This window comes from Suricata suricatta, chromosome 1 (assembly GCF_006229205.1).
Source record: "Suricata suricatta isolate VVHF042 chromosome 1, meerkat_22Aug2017_6uvM2_HiC, whole genome shotgun sequence".
In the NCBI taxonomy this organism is placed as follows: Eukaryota; Metazoa; Chordata; class Mammalia; order Carnivora; family Herpestidae; genus Suricata; species Suricata suricatta.
The window spans coordinates 180,555,050-180,571,907 of NC_043700.1; the positions used below are offsets into that span (position 1 = coordinate 180,555,050).

Below are 16,858 nucleotides of genomic sequence, written 5' to 3' on the forward strand. Positions count from 1 at the left end.
AATCAATACTACATTATATGTTAACTAACTCAAATTTAAATAAATAAATTTAAAAAAAGAAAACTAAAGGTTTGTCTTTCATAGTAGAAGGACAATAAATGATGTCTAAAGTTAGCAATGTTAGCAATATACACATGTTATTAGATGATAGTGTGTAAAATATTATAAGAAACAACAAAACTTTTGAAGGTTACTTTCTCTAAGAAGAAAATAGCCAGGTTCATTTTTGATTTTAAAAAGTTGAATAGTATCTTAATCATAAAACCATCAGATTTATGGAAATTTAAAAATTCTGAACAGATATTACTATATAAATAGCTTAAGTTCATAACTTTAAAACCAGTAATAGCAATTTTACAACCTAAACAAAAGAAATAATCAGAGATGGAGGCAAACACAAATGTATGAAGATGCTTCCGAGAGTTATTTTTTTAAATGTTTTGTTTATGAGAGAGAGAGAGAGAGAGAGAGAGACAGCATGAGCAGGGGAGGGTCAAGAGAGAGGGAGACACAGAACCGGAAGCAGGCTCCAAGCTCTGAGCTGTCAGCACAGAGCCCGACGTGGGGCTCGAACCCACGAACCAGGAGATCATGATCTGAGCCGGAGTCAGACGCTCAACCGACTGAACCACCCAGGCACCCTGAGAGTTAATAATAACAAAGAAAAATTGGAAACAATCTACATGCACATGAAAAAGAAGGATTACACACATGGTGGTAAATCCTTAACTTTGAAAAGCATGAGGCCAATTAAATGTTCTCACAAATATTAATAGCTTAGAAAATTCACATATTTTGTTTTTGATATGGGGTAAAAAGCAAGGTACAAACGATATAGACTTAGTATGACATAATTATATATCGAGGAAATAGCTAACATGTTAATAGTTGGCAAGTTGGTATGATGACTTTTTCGGTATTCTTTTCTGAATTTTTCAAATTTTTCAAATTTTTAAATATCTTCCTTTTACAAACTGAAAAACAAAAATTTAGTCTTCAATAACCAGTGAATTGTCCTTCAGAAGTTTGGAATGTAGCATGTGAGCTCATATTGGTTTGATTTGATTCTGCTTTCACCAGCATATGGACAAGACAGTTTCGGACTCTTATGCCTACAGCATGGACAGCCCAGCAGATGCTCAGTGAATACGCGGTCCAATCCAGAAGTCCTTCCAGATACCAACCCTTTAGCACACATGTGGTTAAGGGCCACAGCCCCAGAATCATAACCCTTTATGTAAACACACTGATGCTATGTCCAACATAGCCTCACAATAAACGGACCAGTATATTCTATGCTGTAGAACTGAAAGCTTTGTTTCCAAATTAGACTAACTCATTTGTGGTGAAGCTCAGAGCAGCTTCTGATCAGACTGCCTAACAGCCACAAGAAATTGTTTGGGCAGTATGTTAATTTGCTGATCATGTATAACATCAATTGTGTGTGACAGAGCAAGACAAGTTTGGACACTAAAAAGCTCCAGGAAAAATATAATCAGAAAGAACTGACAGTACACTTGACCTCCTTTACAACAAAGCAATTAACATCAAGTTTGCTGAGAGGCATTCATGGGGCCCAACTGGGGAAAAAGGATATGATCTCTTTTCAAAACTTAAGTCAGGTACCATGACACCTCTCTAAATCCCTGAGCCAGAATTGTGCTTTGATTGACTTAGCTAAAGCATATATGCTTGGTAATTATGCTGGTTGCAGAGAAAGGCGGATATGATAATGATATCCGTTCCAGAGCAAGGATAATGCCAAATCTACTGATTTAATATAAGTCTTCAAATGCGACTGGGTGAAAATGGTTGAACTTTCTGCGCCTTTACCCACAGAACACAACTAACTGTATACGTGATTCATGTTTCATGTACTACCATTTTTAAGTTTCTTCCTTTTTGTCAATACAGATGAATCTGAATTTGTATAAAAGATACATTCTTATGACTATCTGATTTTCTATAAATTGGGGCAAGTTTTCTCCCTCCTCAAATTATTATGCCAGAGCTACGTCCCACGAGATAAAAATGCTCATTCCCAAATCTTTATAGAAACAAAATATTAAGCAAATATTTAACACACCTGTATAGAATAAACATTGTCAGTTTAATAATTGCCATTAATATGCCATGTAGATTCATACCCCAGATCTACCACTTATTCAATTGGGCAAAATCAGGTAATTAAAAACCCCTCTAAGTAGGATAATATAACAGGTCATGCAAAAGCAGACTTTTTCACAACTAAAGAAACACTCTTGTCTGCTGAGACAACAGGTATAAGTTAGGACTGTCCAGGCAAACCAAAGCATAATGGTCTCCCAACCTCTAAGACTTCTTCTCTTTCCATAAATTAGCCTATACCCCTAAAAGTGAGGCAAGAGCTGTAGGAGATGACAGGTGTATAAAGAGTTCACAATCCTAGTATTTGGCATGTAGAGTCTCTCAATGACTAGCAGCTCCCTCTCTTCATCCTTCAATTTTTCCCCAGCCCACATCAGTGTCTACAGATAAGCAGGGCAACATGTGAGATAAAACCAATTTCGTAAGTTTGTTCTACAAGGCTTTTTTGCAGTCTCGTCCCAATCTCCTTTTCCAAATTCATTTCTCATCATATCCTACCAATTTCCGAAACATGTATAACCATGCTTACATACATATTCACATACTTTCTATAGTCTACATCACCAGTATGATCTGATTTACTGGATTTCTCACTTTCTTAGAACAAAAGAAGCCTTTTGAATCCCTGTCTGTACAAGGCTTGTCCTGCCTTGGATTCTCTATCCCCACTTCCCCTTTTCTTAAATCTGGCAATCTCTTCTTTAATTGCAAGAAGTAGCTGAAATCTAACCTTCTTTCTGAAATCTGTATATCACTAATCGCTTTCTGTTTAACAAACTGCCCCCGAACTTCAGTGCCCACAGGGCTCATGATTTATGGATCAGCAGTTTAAGTGGGCCTAAGCTGGACAATTGGATTACTCTGTCTACCGTTGGCTGGTAGGTCATGTCACCTCTCACGTAAGGGCTTGATGACCTGTTTTAGGGAAGAAGAGAGATGGGGGTGGAGGTCAGAATGACCCTGCCGCTTCTGCCATTTTCTAACTGCTTCAGCTTGAAATATTCAATATTCCAAGATGTCATATTTTGGGACAGCATGCCCAGAGCCCCATCAAAACCATGTAGACGTAGGAAAGTTTACTTAGAACATAGGTCCAAAGCTTACACAACATGACTTATGCTGACTTCTTGACCAAAGCAAGTTACAAGACCAATCCAAAATCCAGGGATGAACAAATAGAGTCTACCCACTGCTGGGTGGAGCTGCAAAGTCACCTCACAAAGGATGTAGATGACAATGAGTGAGAAGTTAGAGCCATTTGGGTACCCAGTCTGTTAAACCCACCCTTACTGTTCTAGAAAGGGTTAGAGGACTTACTCTATATGCTTCCTTAGAATTTACCCTGCACCTCTTTCATATTTTTTAACCAGCTATGTGCTTCCAAGAACACATAACCTTCCTTTGTTTAGCTTGGCATTAATGCATGAGGTTGCATTATAGATATTAAATAACACCTGTTAAATTAATTAACTATAGTCATATATAAAGTACCTATATATTACTGAGCATGAATGATTAAACAGTGATTAGGTTGTTGCAAAAAGAGCTAAAAGAGATAAATACTTTTTTAAAAATTTTTTGACATGTTTATTTATTTTGAGAGAGAGAAAGATTCTGAGTAGGCTCAGAGAGGCAGGGAGAGTGGGAGAGAGAGAGAGAGAGAGAGAGAGAGAGAGAGAGAGAGAGAGAGAATCCCAAGCAGGCTCTGGGTTGACAGTGCAATGCAGGGCTGGATCTCACATCTATGAGATCATGACCAGAACCCAAATCAAGAGTTTCATGTTTAACCCACTGAACCACGCAGGTGCCCAGAGATAGATACTTAATTCCGATACACAATGCAAATCACAACATCAACATGTCTACCCAATGGTGGAAATTCATTTTCAGTTTAAACTCTAAATAAAAGTGCTATCACTAGAGGCACCTAGGTGGCTCAGTCAGTTAAATAACTGACTGTGGCCCAGGTCATGATCTCACAGTTCTTGAGTTTGAGCACCACACTGGGGTCTGTGCTGACAGCTCAGAGCCTCGAGCCTGCTTTGGATTCTGTGTCTCCCTCACTCTCTGCTCCACCCCCACTTATACTCTGTCTCTGTCTCTCAAAAATAAACATTAACAAAAAATTTGTTTAAAGTGCTCTCACTGTATAATAATAATGATAACAATAGCCTTAGGTTGATCCATGTGAAATTCTTAATATTCAACTACTAGATCTACAAAAATGGCAATTTTATGGTTCAACCTAATAACGATAAAGTGGTAACATTCATTTCCGACTGTTAGTGAGTCTGAGAAAGCAAATCAGTGTTTATTTTAAGCAGCAGAACTGAAAGGCTGAGCAAAATGAGGAGCAGATATGTTGTAGAACGTTACTATAGGGAGTAAACCCTCTTAAGGTTAAGTTGATACAGATGCATCATGGGCAATAATCCTGGATATATATTAAGAATAATTACCATTCACAGATTATATCCTAATATCCTCTACAGACCAATAGCAACAGAGTAGGTGAAGTTATTAGGCAAATGGTCACTGTGACAAGGTGGGATCATGGGGGTGCAACACATCTTAGAGAGTCAGGACTCAACAAAGCATTCTTCTGCTGAGAACTTTGTGCTATGCTATACTAGTGGAAAAATGCACCAAGAGTGTCACAGAAGGCAGGGCCTAATTCTGCCAAGGGAAGTTCCTGTTCATGACACCTAAAGATAGGGAGGAAATTGAGTCAACAATCTAGGTACAGATAGCACATTATAACAATTCTAATTATGGGGAAATCTTCCCAGAGAAAGACATGTGTACTCACATTCTTTAAAGATAAGTAGATTTTAAGAAGTTAGGCCAGGGAGAGTTGGAGCATGGCTTAGTCCACTCTGGCTTGAGCAGGGATTACATGCTTGGAGGGACTAGTCATGGTTCCTTCAATCTTCTGAATAATAAATAACTTATGTGTATTTACTGCTTAGTATGTGCTAGTCAATTTGCTACGTGCTCTGTGGGCTTTATCTGAATTCTTCCCAAAACTCTAGGAGGTAAATAGTGTTATCTCCATTTAATAGACCTAGAACAAACTGGTGCTTAGAAATCCTTGAATAATTTGCTCCAAGTCATATCCGTAGTGAGAACTTGGCTAAAGTCTATTTCTGGTCAGTTACTTTCTAGTAATAAAAATTCTTGGTTTTGGTTTTAAATGTGTGTTTTACTCCCCCATGTAAAGACACTGACTTATCTTTGCACATTGTACAATTCAAAAACAGCATTTTACGTGATGTTGTTTGATAAACACATTGGATGAATCAGGGCTCTACTGGGAAGACTGGAAAGCTACGGCCCACAATCCCCAGCCAGCCTGTGGCCTGCTGTTGTGAGTAGTTTTACTGGCACACGGCCACGCCCACTCATCACCTATAGTTATGGCTGTTTTCTTACAACAACACAATTGATCTCTTTCCACAGAGACCATGGGGCCAGCAATACCTAAAATATATACTATTTGCCCCTTTACAGACTGTGGAATCCTATTTGAAAGGAAAGGAAAGAAAGGAAATACATTTGAACTCCCAGCAAAATCTCATCCTTATATTATTAGAAAACTTTCAAGAATGAGAAATTCCAGTGTCTAATGTGGATATGTTATGTCTACTAACTGCTTATTTTCTTAATCCATTCTTTTAGTATCATAATTATTTTCATAGGCATAAACATTGTATGTTTTATTTTATTTTTATTATTAATTTTTTCATGGGAGGTACTTTATGTGCTTTATTTCATTTAATCCTCATAAGACCAAGTGGGTAGGAACTAACATCTCCATTTTACTAATAAGAGAAGTACAAGGTAAAGCTATTTGTCACCAGCCCCTTGGACGAACTGGAATTTGAACACAGCCATCTTCAAACCCTGGATTCTATCTTCCTGCTATAGTTTCAATCCATTCTCATGTGACAAAAACATCCTGATTAATTGCTTATGAACATATAGTGCCCTTTATTTTAAAATATCAGCAATCATTTTACACCGTTATCATATAAATGGGAATACCCCATTAACACTTGAAAAATGTCAAACCCTAAAGAGGTCAGGTGACTGGTGCTCCCTGCCATGCAGTGATTTACAGGAGGAGACAGGAAGAGGCAGCAAGCCTGAAGTTGAGGGCATTATTTCTCAGTGTTGCTGCACAGTTTGTGACCTGAGGGTCAGAGAATCTTAGTGTTGGACAGTTACTTAAAGATCATTTGATCCAACCCCCTCTCTGAGGCTTGAATTTGCCCTTAATGTCTCAAGAGACTTGGCAATTGGGTTCACACTGATGATGCAGTTAGTCAGGTCCAGATACTGTCATGGACATTTAATGTGCTTCACCCCATTTAATCTTCACAGCACCTCTGGGAGACAGGTATTAATTTCATAAGATAAGGAAACTCAGACTCAGTAAGATCAAGTCATTTGCCCAAGGTCACACAACTGGTAAGTAGTTAAATTAAGATTGAGAGCCACACTATCCAACACTAAAACCTCTGTTCTCTTCATCGGTCCCCATCAGCAGCCCAACAGCACTGAGGAATTGATGGGCCTCCCCGAAAGAGTCTTTGCAAACTCTGAAAGACAGTGAAATCTTAGGGGTGACTGTTGTTAACACTTTCATGGTAGGTGACAGTGAATACATCTTCTGCTGAAGAAGTACACTTGAGAAATTCTAATAACATAAAAGTCAAGAAAGAATTGAAAATGCCCTAGCTACCAGTTTATTACAAAAGTGTAATATATTTCTCTGGCCAGATATTTAACAGAAAACCCAGTCCACCCATGACTTTAGGCAAAACCAGCCAGCCCCACTTCAACTCCTTCATAGTTTGGCCAGGACACTAATACGTTCAAGTCTGCTGGTTACCCCCACCCTGGCACTTTGTACTCCCTCACCCACCCTCCTGTGGGTAGTGATGTGTCACTGGACATATACTACAGTTTTTGGAACATCCTTGTTACTACACATTAAGCATATCTTCAGTGAGACCCACCACACTCAACATACACACACACATGGGTGCATGCATACACACCCACCCACACACACATAGAGTCCTTTCTCTATTACTCCAGCACAATTCTTTCCACATGATGGTCCCTGTGCAACACGGAATGACACATCATCTAAAACCTTACAACATGGTGAGTTTAAGGAAGTAAGTGAGCAAGTGTAAAAGAAAGAGGCTTGGCAAATAAATGAATGAATAACTATTGGCAATTACTATATGCTTAGTTTAAACAGGCATTGTGTGGAGTGCTGCACACTCATTTATTCCATGCAACATCTCTGTGGAATTACACTTTTATTGTTCTCAGTTTCAAAAGAGAAAAGTGAGCCTTAGGACTGACTTGTTTAAGTTTACAACGAGCCAAGGCTTGGATCCCATAAACCCTTTTAATAAGAAATCACAAACATACACATGCGCATGTGTGCATACCCAAATATTTAAAACCACACACAAATGCAGAGGGAAGGCTCTCAGAGTATCAGAGAGAGTCAGTATCTCCTGCTGTGGTCTTCGAAGGAAACTTCACATTTAGAGAACCCCGAGGGTCCTCTGGTTCATTTTTGACAGCTCCTCCACCTTGTCTTCATGATTATTGGCCTAGGCGTGCGGGCCCCAATTCCTCTTCATTTGTAGCATTTCCTGCTCCAGCCTTATCTTCTGATTTGCTTTTTGTCAGACCTCAGGCACTCATTTCTGGCCTCCCTCCAGTTCCACTCCTACCCCTTCCCACACTGTACAATGTCAACTCAGCACAAGAGCGCCGGACTTTCTAGAACTTCCTTGGGGAAAGCCAACTGATATCAAGGTCTAAGCATTACTTTCCTCATTTTTAGGGTGTGGATATTAATGCCTGCACAGAGGACTCTTGTGCGGATTGGAGTTGTGTATGTACATTGTAGGCAAAGAATCACAAGCATTTACTCTAAAAATCACAAGCTGAGTGCTTCCATCTCATGTAAGGCTATGTTTTCCTTTAACTGTTGAGAAAACCCTAGATTGGTGTTTTCAATTGGACATGGTCATCCAAAGAGCTGATTTTATAGCCTTAACTATTCATCGAGTCAGAAATTATTATGGCTGCATTTTTTGTAAAGGCTGAATAATTTTATTGCCTTCAGTGAGATTGGTAGCTGAGGAAGCTGAAGCAATGATGAAAATAATTAAATCATGTGCTTCAGGGCACAAAGCAATCAAACAGAGATGAATACAAAGAAATTTTGCCTTCATCTCTGATTTTCTTGACCTCTGTCTACTACCCCCACAACTCACCAGAACCTGATACTAACCACTGGCTGAGAAGATAGAGCAACTGTGCCTTTCACCAGTAGCCTAGTTAGCCCTGGGTGTTGTGGCCAAACAGGATCTGATCCAGACAGCCAGATGATGAGGTTCTGCCAGAAATGAGCTTTATTTCTTTGGCTCCCCTCTGCCATCAACTGACTGTGTGAGGACTCCTAGTAGCATTATTTATTATAATTAATTGTTTCACTTCACTGATCAAAAGCCACGTCCAAATCTGATCCAAGGACGAGTACAGTCCCTGAAATTCATGAATCTTGACATTACAAGCCCCATAAACCTTCAATGAGGAAAGGCTGGACGTGTGTGCAGAAATGCCCTTGGCGCACTTTTGCAAGCATCAACTCTGAGCGCGGAGCAGAGGAAGTGTCTGGCTATGTCCAGATTTAAAGTCTTCTGATGTCTTCTCTTGCACTGGAACCCCCAAATCTAGCTGTGGCTGTTTCTGCAAAATAGCCATTCAGAGAAGGGCATCCTTGCAGTTGTAACACATCCCACAATGCTCATTTCTAGATGGTTAAAAAAAGGGAAACTTGTTTCCCCTGTGACATCAATGGGCTGTGGTACAATCTATGCCATTATGATGTCATGTGATAAGAAAGTTTTAAGAAATTTTATTTCAATTTTATTGTCTTTATTAAAATTTAGATATTATATATTTTTTAGAGTCTTCTCTCCCAACTCTTACAGAAATTAAAAAAAAAAGAATAACCATCATCTTTGTGGTAGGTGCCTAAGCTCTGTGCAAGCGTTTACTATATCATGGTTTCATAACAATGATTTCAAAAATACATTTCACTGTCCTCCCATTTATTTAGGCTCAGCATGTAGACTGTAAGTGCCTTGAAGGCAATTTTTCTCTCTCTCCCCTCTGTTTTCTTCATCTTCACAAATGCACAGCTCTACTCAGATTTAAGATTCAATAATTATTAGTTGGTTTCTATGTCTCCCCTTTAGCCTCAAGCTTCCTGGGAGTTTGCTCTCCCATTAGTTTGCTGCTGAGCATATTCTAGATCTTTTAAACTTGAGTTTGTTTCCCCTCCTAGCCCAAATACAGGAAGGGTAATGGAGGAAGATGTATAAGTTCAACCAAAGTGAGAGTGTGTCTTGAGGTGGTGGGAAACAGCATAAGCAATCCATCAAGGACATTGGAAATTAGTGAAACATTCATTGCTCACCTTGACTTTCCATTAGAGAGCTTGCATAATCCCCATTGACTTTTCCCTATATAACATTCACTATAGCATTTCCTGTGGATTAGTTGGATATTGCATCACCTTGACAGAGGCATTCCTTTTTCTTCTTTCACTGAGAGGTAACTTCCTGAGAGGGAAGGTCATGTGGCTGTGAAGAACTGCCTGTCTAGTTCATGGTTCACCAAAATATAGAGGCAGATTGTGGACTATAATACAGAATAAGGCTATTTTTAGTAAGTAACTAGGAAGCTTTTGAGAGTTGTATTTCAGGAAAAAAATGTAAACCAGTATTTATGTAGAGATGGAAAAGATTTGTTTTATACTTTTCTATGATTCATAATTCAGATATAAAGAACTGCATTTACTTCTGGTTTATATTCTAGATTTCCTTTTCCCAGTAAAGGGGGAGTCTCAAATTGCCAATTCACCACCTCTCTTCACTTGAAGTATAAAGGAACATGTAAATTTTACTCTGTAGCAGAAGACAAATCTAATTCTTAACTGATTAAATGATTATTGAGCTCTCATATAGATGGGGAAAACTGCTTATGGTGAGGAAAAAATGTAAAGTTATAAGGAAGGTCTAAGAAAAGCTTCCTATCTTGAAGGAGCTTATAATTTCATGAGACCATTATACATAATTATATAAGCTTATGGATTCATTCCAACACCTGTGTTCTAGTAATCCAAGCCTTGGAGAATTGCAACAACATTCATAAAGCCTCTGAAGACAGAAAAACTGAAGAGTTACCTTAGACTCCTTTGTCTCTTTTATTCCCCCCGACTAGTTAGAGATCCTTCCTCCTTAATATCTCTAAATTAATCTCATCCACAACATTCTCCTGCCTGACCAGACATCCATCAGTTCTTGCCCCACTTCTTAGTACAGTCCCTTAATTAGTTTTTTCATGTCAAATCTCTAATACCTTCACCTCCCAATCCAGGATCTATATTACAACCAGGTTGATCTTTCTTAAATTAAGTTTAACTGACCTTGTAATCCTCTTACTTACACAGGATAAAATGTAAATACTTTAGCTTAATACATAAGATCCTTCATAATTTGATCCTTGCCTGATTTTCTAATTCATCTTTGCCATTCCCTATACTCTATAAACTCCAAGAGAATGGGGTCGTTTTTCTTGTGTAGCATTGTACCCTTCAATGCCTACCAGAGGATGTTGCACACAGTAGGTGCTGATGACTTGGAATGAATAAACCCTTTGCTCCAATAAAATGAATCTACTTTTTACTTTGTGAATAGCCTGTGCCAGTGCTGTTTCAGGATCTTTAGCTATGCCTTTCCCTCTCCCAGCAATGCCCTTCTTAAGAACAAATTCAATTCACGGGCACCTTCCTCCAGAAGGCTTTTCTTCTTCCTCTTGGCTAAGATGCTCCTCTGTTGTGCTCTCATACTCTTCCAGGTTAGCTCTGCTATAGAAATTGCTGCACTTTCTGTGATAACAAATTAATTTATCTCTGAGTTCTTCTGCTCTGAATGTTCCTTGACAGCAAGGTTCCTGTCTTAATTGATTTTCTATACCCAGTGCCATTATTGTACCTGGCTTAAAGTAAGCACTTGGTGAATGCTTAATGAATATATGAATGAGTTGAATGAATGGGAAAATGAATAAGAGGGACTTAATAAATTAATAGGTAGATATACTGCCCTACACAGCTACACAAGTCAGTATTTACTATTAAATGTAGGCATGTGAAGAAGAAACTGGCTCCTAGGAGGAAGACTTCTCTTTGTTAACTTTTTGGAGATGATTCTCACTTTAGTGCTAAGAAGACTTTGGGATATGAAGAGCAATAGCCACTATTCTTTCCTAAGTTCAAGTTATTAATTATTATAGTTAATACTTCCCTTAATATTAACACACTTATTACATAACTCATAACTCAAATCTGCATGTATTTAATAAATTAAATATCCCTCAACATTTAAATCAGTTATATGCTTCTGAGGTCAAAGATGTAAAATTCTCAGGGTGTCTGTGCGGCTCAGTCGGTTAAGTGTCTGTTATCCCAGCTCAGGTCATGATCTCACAGTCGTGAGATTAAGCCTGTGTCTGGCTCCACTCTGGGCGTGGAGCCTGCTTAAGATTTTCTCTCTCCCTCTTTCTTTACCCTTCCCTCCTTGCATTCTGCCTGTCTCTCTCTCTCTCAAAATAAAATAAAATGTAAAATGCTCACACATGCTTTAAAGACCTTAAGAAGCAAACATAAAGTAGTAGAGGGAATACCAGTACAGAACCGGCCTGATCCCTTTTGATTATTCAACTCTCAACTAAGCATTTTTCTCACATAGGTTTCTTTGATAGCCAGTCTCCATCATTCTGTCTCATAGTCCCTGGAAAATTCCCTCCAAGCATTAACTTATAGTTATATTTTTGTTTGCTTAACTGTTCATCATCTCTCTCTGCCACTGGTCTATATAAATTCCGCAAGGCAGAGATAACATAGGTTAGCTCTAAAACAAGGTTCCTAATGCAGTGCTTACACATGCCTGTAACCTCCATGCAGGCAGATACGCTGTTGACTTTCTTTATCATCACTCCATTACATGTACACATATACATACTCACACACACAGTATATAGATGATGCTAATATTTTTTGAATTAAGCAAATAGAACTAAAGTTAATATCCAAAATATATAAGGAACTCATACAACTCAGAAACAAAACCAAATACATACCTGCTTAAAAATTGAACAAGATCCTGAAAAGATGTTGCTCAAAAGAAGATATACAAACAACCAACAACTATATGAAAAGGTGCTCAACTTCAGAAATGTCAAGGAAATGCAAATTAAGACCACAATGAGGTATCACCCCACATCTTGAGAATGGCTATTATGAAAAAGACAAGTGCCAGTGAAGATGTGGGGGAAGGGAACCCTTGTACACTGTTGGCAGAAATGTAAATTGGTACAGATATTACCAATTTTTTGGAGATTCCTCAAAAAATTAAAAATAGAACTACCATATGATTCAGCAATTCTACTTCTGAGTATATATCCAAAGAAAATGAAATCTTTATCTGGAAGAGATATCTACATTCCCATGTTCATTTCAGTATTAGCCATAAAAGTCATATTATGGAAATAGTCTAAATGTCCATTGATGAAAGGACAAAAACAGTATGAGAGATATGTTATTTATATATTAGCTATATACATATAGCTATATACATAACTTACCTTCTAATTATTACATATGTTAGAATAGAATATTATTTAGCCATAAAAAAGGAAATCCTGCCATTTGTGATAACATGGATGAATCTTGAGGACATTTTGCTAAGTGAAATAAGCCACCCAGAGGAAGGCAAATAATGCATGATCTCACTTACATGCAGAACCTGAAATAATCAAACTCTAGAAGCAGAGCAGAATGGTAGTTATTAGGGGATGAAGAGAGGAAGGAATGGGAGAGATGTTTGTCAAGGGACACAAAGTTTCACTTATGCAAGATAAATAAGTTCTAGAGACATCTAATGTACAGCAATGTGACTATGGTTAACAATATTACATTATATAGTTAAAATTTGCTAGGAGAGTAAATCTTGAGTGTTTTCACTCCACCCCCCCCATGATAGATATGTTAAATAGCTTGACTGCAGTGAATATTTATTTTTTATTTTTTTTATTTTTGCAGTGAATATTTAAATATATATATATATATCAAATCAACGAGTTGTACACCTTAAATATGCACAATATTTGTCAGTTATAGCACAATAAAGCTGGAGGAAAAAAACGTGTCTACTGATACAAAGAAACTTAAAAGATGATTAATGCAAGGTGTGAATACAGCAACCCAAAGACACAATTTTAACTGGGGCCCAATAAAAGAGTCTAACTACCTACAACAGTTCAAGCAATGGGTAACATACTTATATTCATGGAAATCCAACAAGAATTAAGCACAGTTTATTATCAAGCAACATATTATGAGAGGGAATATGTCTACAGAATAAAAACACATTAAGAATGAAAATAAATAAATAATAATAGAACAAGGAGTTCCAAACATCATTCTATTTAAAAATTGAAAGACTTAGGTTATCCTCAATGGAAAAATTACAATTTTTATTTTCTTCTGGTCCAGTTAAAGAAATGGAATTGGGGTGAAAACAATCTGTCTTCCAAGTTTTCCTGGGATGTTTAGTGACAAGGATACTCTAATATGTAGGATTAATTAAGGTCTGTCCTTCCACAGGGAGAAGGATCTCCAACAGGGTACAAAACCAGCATATGGAGGTTGGGTTTTGCAAGAGGAACATGGTGATTTCACCCTGATAGGAATAAGTTAAACGTTCCCATTGCTCGTGATGGATAGACAGCCTTTGGATTTCTCTTTGGATACATTTTTCTCTGTTTTTCATCAGCCTGTAACAAGAGTATATGCCTGGTGGAAGGGGGTGGTAGGGGATGCTTCTAAAGCATCTCTTCATGTATGACCTTGAAGCCTTCCAAACCATTCCCCCACACTGCTGTCAACATGATTTAGCAAAAATGTGAATCCTGTGATACCAATTCCCTACTTAAAGCTTTTTTGTGTCATCACCTTGTTCTTGGAATAAAGCTCTAAATACTTATCAAAGCTTATAGGGCTTCATCTTTCTCATCACATGATATACCCTCTCCCTTTTGAGCCCTCATTATACAGGTGTCTCCACTTTCTTCAGCGTGGCATAGTGCTTCTTCCCTAGGACCTTCTTCCCTTGTTCCTATTCAAACTTGCTCTTCTTTCTACCTGGACAATTCTCTGCTTTGCTGTCCTTATATCCACAACTCAGAATAATATAATTTCTTCTGGGAAGACTTTCATGACCACCCCACCCACCACCAGGGAAGCTTAGGTCCCCTCTGACATACGCTCTCTTAGCACTCTATACTTGTTTTAGTGCTCACTACAATATAATTAAGCCACAAATTTGTAGTTGATTGATTAAACTGTCTTTCTAGAAACTAAAATCCATAGGTTCAGATAGCATATAATTTTTATTCAACCTCCAATTTCCTAGCAGCCATCAGTCTTATCCAGTACATGACATCAATAATTATTTAATGAAAAACTAGCTGAATGAATGAATGAATCTAATTTGGGGCATTAACTGTTACTTGGTCTTGAGCTAAAGATCAACACTCATATGTGAACATCCTGCTCATTATCATCCCCTAAACCTTGGCTGTGATAACAGAAAGGAATATAACCCAAAGAAATGACTTAACCACTACCTTACCCCCAGCCTCAAGCAGTTGTTTTAAAGTTTTGTTTTAAAACTTAAATGACTTAATCAAGTTTAAAATTTTTCCAACACATCTACTTTCTCAACCTTCTCTGTTTTGAATGAAGATTTTGTTGCTTCTTCAGCCTTTTATTACCATATTAGGTTTCAATTTTCTTTAATATGTTTGTCACCCTCCTGAATTCTAATGGTATCGGACACTGAATGCAGCACTCTGGCTATGATATAATTCTCTCACACAGAGAGGGCTGATTTCATCCTCATTCAAGACACTTTAAGTCCACAATTTCAATCTTAGAACTCGTTATCATGCCCAAAGGTAACAAAAGTGCATTGAGTGAATCCCCTCTTACTTTAGTTATTACAATTTTAATGCCTACATTTTGAGATCAGTTTAGGGGTAGGTAAGTTTAAGGAATCAACAACACAATAGAAATGTTTAAAACAAAAATCTCCTAATTTCTATTATATTTAGGTCAAGAAATTCCTAATTTCTATCATTCTTTTTAGACCTATAACGCCTTTTTAGAGCATAAGTTAGCTGTTTTGCTTTATCTCCAAAAGAAACATGAGTAGGCATGACACTTCTCTTTGAAATCCTGGCTGTGCCATGCCTGACTCTCGTTCTGTTTGCTGTTCAAGATAAGACACAAAGTGTCTTCCTAAATCAAAGTCTAAGGTAAAGCTTCATCTTTGTAAATTTTCAGATGGAATAGTTTTTATAATTAAAAGACTCAAAGAAGGGAGAAAGGAAAAAGGAAAGGAAGAGGGGAGGGAAGACAGACAGACAGACAGACAGACATGGAACCGTGAGTATATGAAAAAAGAGCTGTCTTCATTCCACTCAATGGCCACGTCTTCTAGGATTATTTAACCTCATTAGGCCTTCTTTTCATGATGTTATATGTCTTGGCCTTAGTAGTTTAAGAAAACACTGAGAGATTTTCCAGTATGTAAAGAAAATTGTCTATTCCTTTGATCATGTGTACGTAGTATATATGCATGTTAATTCAGATGCCTTATTTTACTTGTAGCATATTATTTTCTGTAATGTTTTCCTTTATATATATTTATAACTCCTAAATACTTTTCTTCCTGATACAAAAATTATAATATTTTCACAGCAAAAAAGCCATTTTTCTTTTAAAAAATATCTTTATGTTTTATTTTATATTTGAGAGAATGAGAGTGAGCAGGGGAGGGGCAGAGAGACAGAGACAAAATGTGAAGTAGGCTCTGGGCTTCCAGCTGTTAGCACAGAGCCTGGTACAGGGCTTGAACTCATGAGCAGTGAGACCATGACCTGAGCTGAAGCTGGACACTTAACCAACTGAGCCACCCAGGCACTTTGAAAAAAGAAAAGCCATTTTTCAATGAAGACACATCAAAGCCATGGGTAACTCCTTGGCAAGGCTTATTAAAGTTACCACAGGTTACCTTTTTAAAAATCCTCTCTTATTCATATAATGTTAAATTTTTATTTTCTCTTCTAATTTCTTGTTCACCTATACTTTGCTTTCCTCTCTATATATGGTAAAACTCATGAACAGCTAAAGTAAACTAAACTTACAAAGACTCTACCTCTCTGCCCAGCAAGACAGCTTAATGGTGGTGTTAATAGATGCTAGAAAGCACAAATCATGAATCTGTGAGAAACTAGAAGCAAGACAATATTTATGGAAGATGGGGTTTTTTTCACTGCATGGTCCCACTAAATATGTCCTCACCCCCCTAGACATATCACTACAGAGATAGCATTTGTCATCTGTGGATACCAAAAACAGCTCCAGGATTGTATAGATGCTTCATCTGTTTCTGTGCCTCTGTGTTGTTTATCAAAAAGCATGGAGACAAGGGACTTCAAAGGAAATTCCTTCCTCAGATCAGCTCAGTGGGAGGCTGAGGGGGACAAGAAACAAGCTCTCGATTGGTAT

At 37.8% G+C, this 16,858-nt stretch overlaps 1 long non-coding RNA gene across 2 annotated transcripts in view; it reads right to left on the reverse strand.

Moving 5' to 3' along the window:
* Positions 1 to 16,858, reverse strand: part of LOC115285907 — a 53,794-nt gene that overhangs the window by 9,849 nt on the left and 27,087 nt on the right. The window contains exon 6 of one of the 2 annotated variants that reach the window (XR_003905748.1): positions 16,745 to 16,823. The exons of the other annotated variant lie outside the window; for it this stretch is intronic. This is a non-coding gene — a long non-coding RNA (uncharacterized LOC115285907). Of the gene's footprint in view, positions 1 to 16,744; positions 16,824 to 16,858 lie in introns of those variants that run through there. 2 annotated transcript variants of the gene reach the window in all.